Source organism: Coptis chinensis, chromosome 6 (assembly GCF_015680905.1).
Source record: "Coptis chinensis isolate HL-2020 chromosome 6, ASM1568090v1, whole genome shotgun sequence".
NCBI lineage: Eukaryota > Viridiplantae > Streptophyta > Magnoliopsida > Ranunculales > Ranunculaceae > Coptis > Coptis chinensis.
In genome coordinates this window covers 24,366,270-24,375,509 of record NC_141461.1, presented here as the reverse complement: position 1 = coordinate 24,375,509, position 9,240 = coordinate 24,366,270, and the positions used below count along the sequence as shown (strand labels likewise).

The window sequence follows — 9,240 nt, the reverse complement described above, 5'->3', positions numbered from 1 at the left end:
CTTATTTATATCATATTTTTTTACTAATTAGTAATAGAGTTTAGAAAAAATTGTTTCATATTAGTCTCATACTTTTTAGTAATTATTCAAAGAGTTTTACAAATATTGGAGACTCTGTCAATGCTCAAAAAATAGAGCTAAGAGGGTACAGCTATAATATATATCTAAAGACTTCAAACAGGAATCTCTTTTTCTTTTAAAACCAAAACTCAAATAGTAGCATAAAAACTCTTTATTTCCAAATTAAAATGGGATCCTCCCCAATTAAAAAACACGGGTTTTAAAAATTGAATTAAAGCAATTTGTTAAAAAATTAAAACGGATTTTTAAGACTTGATTAAAACAATTTATCAGGAAATTAAAACAGGTTAGCGACGAAAACAGGAATCACAGTTTGTTATGATTGTTGAACAAATTTTTAAAAGAACCGGTGCGTATGCACGGGTCTACTTTCTAGTCTTAATATTAAAGCTCTCACAGGAGGTATTTTTCTAGCTTTCTTAAAATTTCACGTCATCAACTCCTATTAAAACGGGAATTCCTCTCGTATTGAAAAGAGAAATTCTAGCACTTATAAATAAAACGAGAATCTTTCTCCTATTATAATGAAAATTTCTCCCCTAAATAATAATAAAAATCTAACACTTCTAATTAAAACGGAAATCATTATCCTATTAAAAACGGGAATCACACTTTTAAATTAAAACGGGATCCCTCTCCCAATTAAAAAACGGGTTTTTAAAACTTAATTAAACCAATTTGTTGAGAAATTAAAGCGGGTTTTAAGAACTTGATTAATACAATTTGTTAATAAATTAAAACAGGTTAATAACAAAAACAGAAATTATGATTTGTTAGAAAATTTATATATGTATAGTTATTTGAGCAAATTTTTAAAAGAGTTGGTGGGTATGCACGGGTCTACTTTCTAGTAATTAGGTGTAACTAAAGTTGGAGTAGAAGTAGGTTTGGAATAAAACAAGAACAATTTTCTCTCGGCGTCCCCACAAAATCCTTCTCGTTCTTTTCCACGTTCTTGACTGAATTCACGTAAAACTTTTTTTGCTTAATCAATAATTTTATTATTTTTTTCTTCTTATTGTTTGTTTTTAGAGTTGCTGAGTCATTGAAATTATGACGATAATGAAGACAACATCTACACTCTTTGTTAAGGTTCGTTCAATGCCCCCCTAATCCAATTATCAAATTTGAATTGTTTCATGTAGATTCATTATTTATTATTTATTTTTTCGTTGATAGGGTGGTAGTAGTGGTACGGATTCCGATGAGGTACAAAGTGCTGGCGGTTCGGAAGCAGAAGATGATAATGGTGATGGTAATGAACCTTCCATTAACCAAAATAAGTATCACATTGAGAATGAGAATGGGAATGACGATAACGATGTCTCTGATGGGCACAAGTGTAGACGTATTGTTCGTTCTGCCAAGGACAACTGTTTTTCAGATGAAGAACGCGGTTAAGATTAATGATTGGGTCAGTTTAGAGAAAAGTTTTTATAGGATTAATAAACAGCTTGAGAAGGTGATGAGGGTTACGGAGTGGGATATAGTTCCTAATCTATATATAAAGGCTCTGGTGTTGTTGGAAGATTTCTTGACCGAGGCTTTTGCTAATAAGGAAGCAAAGAAGAAGATGAGTCTTAGTAATTCTAAGGCTTTGAATGCCATGAAACAGAAGCTGAAGAAGAATAATAAGCAATATGAGGATTTTGTTACTAAGTTTAGAGAGAACCCTCCCGAGAGTGAGGATGATGGGCAAGCTGATGACGAAGAGTCAGAGGACGAGTTTGAGGAGAATCCGAAGAAACTTGCAACAGTTTCAAATTCAGTTGATGATGTAGATGACAAGGACCATGACACTCAAGGTGAAGGTGGTGGGAGTTGGGAGAGGAAGAAGAGCAAGAAAGATAAATTCGTTGATAAAGAGTTCATGAAGAATCCAAGTGAGATTACATATGAATCAGTTGCAAAGAAGTTTGAGTCTATTGTATCTGCAAGGGGCCGTAAAGGAACAGGAAGAGTTGAGCAGGTAGAACAACTGACTTTCTTGACAAAGGTTGCAAAGACTCCTTCCCAGAAGATCGAGATCCTCTTCAGTGTTGTCTCTGCTCTGTTCGATGTGAACCCTAGTCCTAATGGACATATGTCCGTCAATATTTGGAAGAAGTGTGTACAGAACATGCTTGTCATACTTGATATCCTTGGACAGTATCCGAACATTGTGGTGGATGATACGGTCCAGCCTGAGAAGAATGAGACTAAGAAGGGAATAGAGTATAATGGAAAGATACGTGTCTGTGGGAACTTGGTTGGCTTCCTTGAGAAAATTGATCTTGAATTCTTTAAGAGTTTGCAGTACATCGATTCTCACACTAAGGAGTATGTGGAGAGGCTTAGGGATGAGCCCTGTTATTTGTTCTTTCTCAACATGTCCAGGTCTATCTGGAACGGACTGGAAGTTTTAGGGCTGTTGCTAATGCTGCACTGAGACGGGTGGAACTTGTGTATTATAAGCCCTAAGAGGTCTATGATGCAATGCGAAAGCTTGTTGAACACACGGACGGTAGAGAAAACTGGGAAACAGAGACAGAGGAGGAGCACCAAGCTTCTGAAGAACATAGGGCTCCACCATCTTTTTTTGTTACTCCTGAGCTTGTACCTCGACAACCTACTTTTCCAGAGAGCTGTAGAATGTTGATGGATGAGCTGGTTTCTATTACTTACAAGTATGGAGATGAGCGAACTAAAGTCCGTGCATTGTTATGTGATATATATCACCATGCCATCATGGATGGGTTCTCAGAATCGAGAGATTTACTGCTGATGACTCACTTGCAGGATGGGGTTCAGCATATGGATATTTCAACTCAGATCCTATTCAACTGGGCAATGGCACAACTTGGTCTATGCGCATTTAGAGTTGGCCTCGTAGCAGATGCACACAGTTGTTTATCTGAGTTGTATGCAGGTGGAAGGGTGAAGGAGTTACTTGCTCAAGGTGTCTCACAAAGTCATTTCCATGCCAAAACGCCAGAGCAGGTATGCTACTTTTACTAATCTTGTATTGGAAGTACTAAAATCACTATCTTTGCTTAGACATACTAAAAGTTTGTGCCCTTCATTTTATGGTTTGTTTTACAAAATTCTTATTTTGATCAGTGATAGTAGTGTTTTTTAGTAAAGTTGTTGTTTTCTTAGCGCACTTTGATTATCAATTGAGGCAGGCATTGAGGCAACTTCTCTGTCTTAGATATACTTTTTATAGAATTTATTGGAATATCATGATTTTAAGGATTATCCCGTCAGAATTCAGAAGCACCTGTGATCTTATATTCTTATGTAGAATTCTCATTTTCAACCAACTGGGTCAACATATATACTATAATATATGACCAGGGAAAAACAGAAACTCTGTCTAATTTTGTTTTGGAATGGGGTCATTTAAATATTTTTTCTTAGACTTTTTTAGGCCGTCGTGTCTGGATAAAGTCAAAAGAGAATTTATCTTATCGAGTCCAGGTCAATCGTCATCGTGCCACACTCATGGGCTTCCCTAGCTTGACCTCCAAGTTATTCGCTCCAGTTCTAATGAAAGTCCCTAGGATGCAGTTTGGTCCAGGAAGAAAAAGAAAAACCTGAGTTAATATTAACAATTTGAAAGAGAATATAGAAATATTATTTTCCTCAACTGATAAGATGAAAAAAAATACTAAATGGAAACCTAATAATAATCCTGTGTTATTTACTGGTGATTGTCTCTGGATGGTTTTGGTTTGGCTAATGCAAAAAGTTTGGTAGTGGTGTCTCAGGGATTGACTTAAGAGTTTGTACTCATATATTATCAAGGATTAAGTAGCGAAGGTGTCTCTGTTTATATACGTAGGTTTTTAATTGTTTCAACTTCTAAGACTTGCTGGATATTGTAGTAAACAATTCAGTTTCTGTTGTCCTTATTACCTGAGTGAACATTCTAGATGAAGATGTTCTCTCAGAGTTCATATTTTTCCGATGCTTATTACTTTTGCAACTTTATAAAGTAGTTGCAAAGCCCTAGTTTGAAAGTCCGTGTCTTTGAGCGGCTTTAATTGATAGAGTTCAATGAAGCCTGTCAGTTTGTGTGTGATGTGTAGTCATTATTCTGTGTTGATAATAGTCGAAGCAATTTGGGTTCCTTGTAGCTGCATTTTGTCTTAATATTCAGTTTTTATGTTCAATCAGGAAAAGTTGGAACGAAGAAGGCAGATGCCTTATCACATGCACATAAATCTTGAGCTTCTGGAAGCTGTCCATTTGATATGTGCTATGCTCCTGGAAGTTCCTAACATGGCACGAAACACCCATGATGCTAAACGGAATGTCATAAGCAAGACATTCCATAGGCTGTTTGAGGTGAGCGAGAGGCAGAATTTTACAGCCCCCCCTGTAAATGTTCGTGACCACATTATGGTGGCCACTAGGGCCCTTAGCAAGGGAGATTTTCAGAAATCCTTCAATGTCATCAAGTCCCTCAATGTCTGGAGGCTCATCATGAACCGGGATAATGTCCTTGACATTCTCAAGATTAAGATCAAGGAAGATCTTTGAGAACCTTCCTTTTTACTTGTTCTTCATGTTATAAATCACTGAGCTTGGATCAGCTCACCACCATGTTTGACCTGTCTGAAGCCTACACACAGAGCATTGTGAGGGAGATGATGATCATGGAGGAGCTCCACACAAGCTGGGACCAGCCCACCCGTTGCATTGTCTTTCATAATGTTGACCAAACGAGACTGCATGCTCTTGCATCCCAGTTGACCGAGAAGTTAGCAGTTCTTGCAGAAATCAATGAGAAAGGCTTTAAAGCGAGAACAGGTGGCAGATTGGATGGGACTCCCTATCAAAAGTGTTCAGGGAGGGATCCACAAAAAGCGCAGATGGATGGTTCAGGCGAATGTATAATTGGAGTGGTTGTGAACTGTTTTTTTATTAGATTGAGTGTCCTATTTTTTTATGATCTTTAGCTTACAATGTCGAATATTGCTGCCAATTGAGCTTCTACTACTGCCGCCACTCCTCCCTTACACAAGAAAGTTTTTTATGATGGTCTTTAAATAACAAGTTGTTTTAGGTTGTTATATGGGAGTGATTATAGATATCGGCGGTCAGTCTCAATACTTCAATAGGCGTGTCTGCTAGAGAGAGAACACAGTAACAACAGCTTAGGTTTTGGTCGGGAACTTGAAGATTTTATTTGATTTGGGTAAATTTACAACGCTAGATTTCTTTTTAACGCTTTTGATTGTTTTTTTAATGAAGTGCTTATTTGATATATTTTTGTTATTTTGTTGTCTATATTTGATTTATTTAATATCTTCCAACGCATGTCCTTACCCTTTAGACACTGTCTAATCCGAAGTGTTCCGCAGGGCCCCTCTTCATCCATAGCTTATGCTTTTTTGCCTACCATCTGTTTTGCTTCAATAGTTTTTTAGGCTGATTCATTCAGAGGAGTGAAGGTTCAAAACCGTTCAACCTCCACGATAGTGTATGCAATTGAATCATTTAGTTTAAGGGTGTGAAAATTCCCCCGGCCTGCAACCTCTCTTTTACAAAACCCTGCTCTTATCTTTCCTACTGTAGAAATACATGACAGTAGTTTTCAGGTGTGCCAAGTGACCAAGTCTCTTGGTTTCCAGTACGAGTCCGTTTTTTTACTCTTTTTTACCCAACAGACTTAATAGACATTGATGTAGTTCCAATCAAAAGGTTACATGGAGTGCAATTAATAGTTAACCATCGCTTTGGCGTTTTCTATGAAACATTGCAAAGAAATGTTTGTTTACGTTATAAGCTACACAGAGTGCATACTTAATAGACCTCATGTAGTTTACGTCAAGTTTATAAACTGATAGTTAAGCATAGTTTTGCGTTTTCTATTGAATATTGCAAAGATATGTTCGCTTACGTTATAAGGTACACAGGGTGCATACTGCAGGAGTGCAGAAGACATTAAAACTGTCATTTCGTTCATGCCCAGATAATTACAGAAACAGACCGTCAAGCAGCCAATTTTTTTTGCAATGGCTCTAATTCTGAACCAGGGTGTATAGCTGATGCATGGCGTGTGGAGAAACTTAAAATTTTCAATCGAATAAGTTGAACGTAATAAATAACGTTACCTCCTGAAATTTGATGAAGTTTCTTTGAATCAATTGAAATTCACAAAGAACTTACTTGAAAATCGAAAGGCATCCAAGACTTGTTGATTCCACTAATAGAATACTAAGATATGGGAGATAAACAAGAGAAAACACTTCTCTAAACAAAATTTCATTAATCAATTAACTAATTTTCGGGTTAGAACTTTGAGCCACATATATTGGCTTCAAAACACTCCAAAACATAAATAGAATCATCCAGAAAACCTCTAAAGAGATCAGTAACTCAATTGTGTCTCTGGTATCATCACCCAAAGGTTTTACCAACTAAGCTAGAAGGCACATACCCCCTAAATTGATATTATTCCCTTAAAGGACTTAAAAGTACTCAAAACACTTCAAAACACCACTTTGGAAACTTCTAAAAACACCATAGAATCCTAAATAATGAAAATACTTAAAATAAGTAATTTCTAAGATCACATATGGGCTGAAACTTTGGAATTCCATCAATCTCATTGATTTTGACTTGCATCATATTTGTTATATTTGTCAAGTTTCTAAAGGCAAATCCACCAATGTAGGTTTATACTTGCCTTTGCCAGTTCCATCTCAGCCTTGGGCAGATGTTAGCATGTATTTCGTCTTAGGTCTTCCTCATACACAAGGAGGTGCTGATTCTATCTTTGTAGTGGTTGATTGGTTTTCAAAAATGGTTCACTTTATTCCTTGCAAGAAGACGACTGATGTTGTTCGTGTGACACAATTATACTTTCGTGAGGTTTATCGTCTTCATGGACTTCCTATGTCTATTGTCTGATTTGTCTCTGATCGGCTCGTTCCTTAGCCATTTTTGGAGGTGTTTGTGGAGACTTGCTAATACAAAGCTTGATTTCAGTAGTACTTACCATCTCCAGACTGATGGCCAGACTGAAGTTGTTAATCGTTCTTTGGGAAATTTGTTGCGTAGTTTAGTGGGTACCAATTTGAAGTCATGGGATCAAAAACTTTTCCAAGCTAATTTTGCTTTTAATCGTTCTACGAATAGGAGCAATGGTTTCAGTCCGTTCAATGTGGTGTATGGCAGTAATCCTCGTTCTCCTTTGGATTTGGCTATTGTGCCTAATCTCAAACGTGTTCATGGTAAAGCAGAGGATTTTATTGTAGAATTGAAGCATGTTCATGGTGAAACTGAGAAGCACTTGTTAGATTTTGTTGCAAAGTATATATTGGCTGCGGATAAGAAGCGTCGTTTTGTTGAGTTTGAGGTTAGTGATTTTGTCTGGGTTGTTTTGACTAGAGACCGATTTCCAGTTGCTGAGTATTCCAAGCTGGCTGCAAGGAAGATTAGCCCATTGGAGATTCTGGCGAAAATTAATGCAAATGATTATCGGTTGAAGTTGCCAAGTCATATTCGTACTTATGATGTGTTTAATGTTAAACATTGTGAGGGAGTAATATACACTTACAATGAATATTAAGCACGTGTTAAGCACACCAGGACGATCACACTCAGCCACACGTCCAGGTCGCTGATGATCAGTTCATACAGATTAAGCGACCTCATCAAGACCACGAGCGCTCTTCTCCCGAACATCCATTATCGAGCGTTAAACAGACGAACGCTTAACTCTAGTTAGCACCCAAATGGTTAGTAACGTATGTTACAGCTGGCATCATCAAGATCGGAGCTTTAAGTGTGCATATCATTACTCCACCGCAAGACGCCTTCATGGCTCATTGAATGTCATCAAGTCCAAAACTTGACCTGATGTGAGAGAGGAGGAGGCACGGGCATCTTTGCCTATATAAAGAAGATGAGGAACTACGTCTGACCTGATTCAAGTTCCCCCTGTGAGAGCTTGATACGTAGGCAGTTCGTCCATACAAACTCGGTCAAACCCAATCGATCAACTCTTTCTCCCCCAAGTTGCCTACGACTATAAAGTTAAACGAATCATAACCTTTACATTGGCGCCGTCTGTGGCTCGATTTCTTAAGTTCACAAAACCTTCAAACAAAACCTCAAGCCCACGAAGCATGGAAAGCCTCCATGACCAAATGAAGAATATGGTTACATCTTGCGAACGACAGCATCAACATCTTGCGATAGGAAAACACCACACTAAAAATCCAGGTGGCAACCCAAAACCGAAATGGAGTCACCGCTGAGGACGACATAAACAAGGTGAACCAACAAATCAACAAGCTATCCCAGCGTATTGAGCAGAGTGTTGTGAAGAAGGACGCCACTCAGATCGTCCAGAAGAGTCTAAAAAAGTATCGAGCGTCCCCATTCACAGCGAAGGTACTCAGTAAACCCTCCCCTCAAGATTTCATCCAACCACGATTCGCAATGTATGATGGCAGAGCACATAGTTCGCTACATTCAAAGCCTCACACTTTATAGTGCACAGGAGTTCCACCACTTGCAATGCCACTTGTTTCCTGCAAGCCTGAAAGACGGAGCTCTTGATTGGTTCTACTCACTGGAACCGAACTCCATTGATAGCTTTGAGAAGCTAACTGATCAGTTCGCTAACCATTACGTCCACAACAGACGTAAGAAAACCAACCTCGACTCACTCTTCCTGCTGTCCCAAAAGAGCAATGAGTCAATCCGCTCTTTCTTAGGACGATTCAAGACCGAGTTGCTGTCTATGGATAGCGACTTCAAGGAGTCCTTTGCAACTTTGGCATTCACCAAGGCGATCCAGAAAAACACCTGGCTATACAGGTCGCTAAGTAAGGAGCATCTTGAAAAATTGGAAGACCTGTACACGCACGCATACAAGTATATAAAGCTACAGGAAGCTTTAGACCATAAAGGCGAGCACGGGGAAGTCGCAGCAATCTCAGACGTTGCCCCATCCTCAAAAAAGCGACCCAGACCCCAAGGACTAAAGTCTGGTACCAGGACGCACACGAAACACGAGTTCGCTGTGTTGACAAGATCTCAAAGCTACATACTGGAGAAAATAAAAACAGCGGTCTATTACCGACCTGAGGTAAAACGGCCAGAAGACACACCAAGAAAGTCGTACTACGCCTTCCATAAAGCAAAGTGCCATGAGACCAA

At 38.5% G+C, this 9,240-nt stretch overlaps 1 pseudogene across 1 annotated transcript; it reads left to right on the top strand.

Moving 5' to 3' along the window:
* Nucleotides 1-918: 918 nt before the first annotated feature.
* Nucleotides 919-7,642, top strand: LOC147492253 (eukaryotic translation initiation factor 3 subunit C-like; annotated as a pseudogene). The gene is made up of 5 exons (XR_015199438.1): nt 919-1,173; nt 1,261-3,060; nt 4,240-4,956; nt 6,719-6,942; nt 7,079-7,642. The product of XR_015199438.1 is annotated as a eukaryotic translation initiation factor 3 subunit C-like (transcript).
* Nucleotides 7,643-9,240: the final 1,598 nt, after the last annotated feature.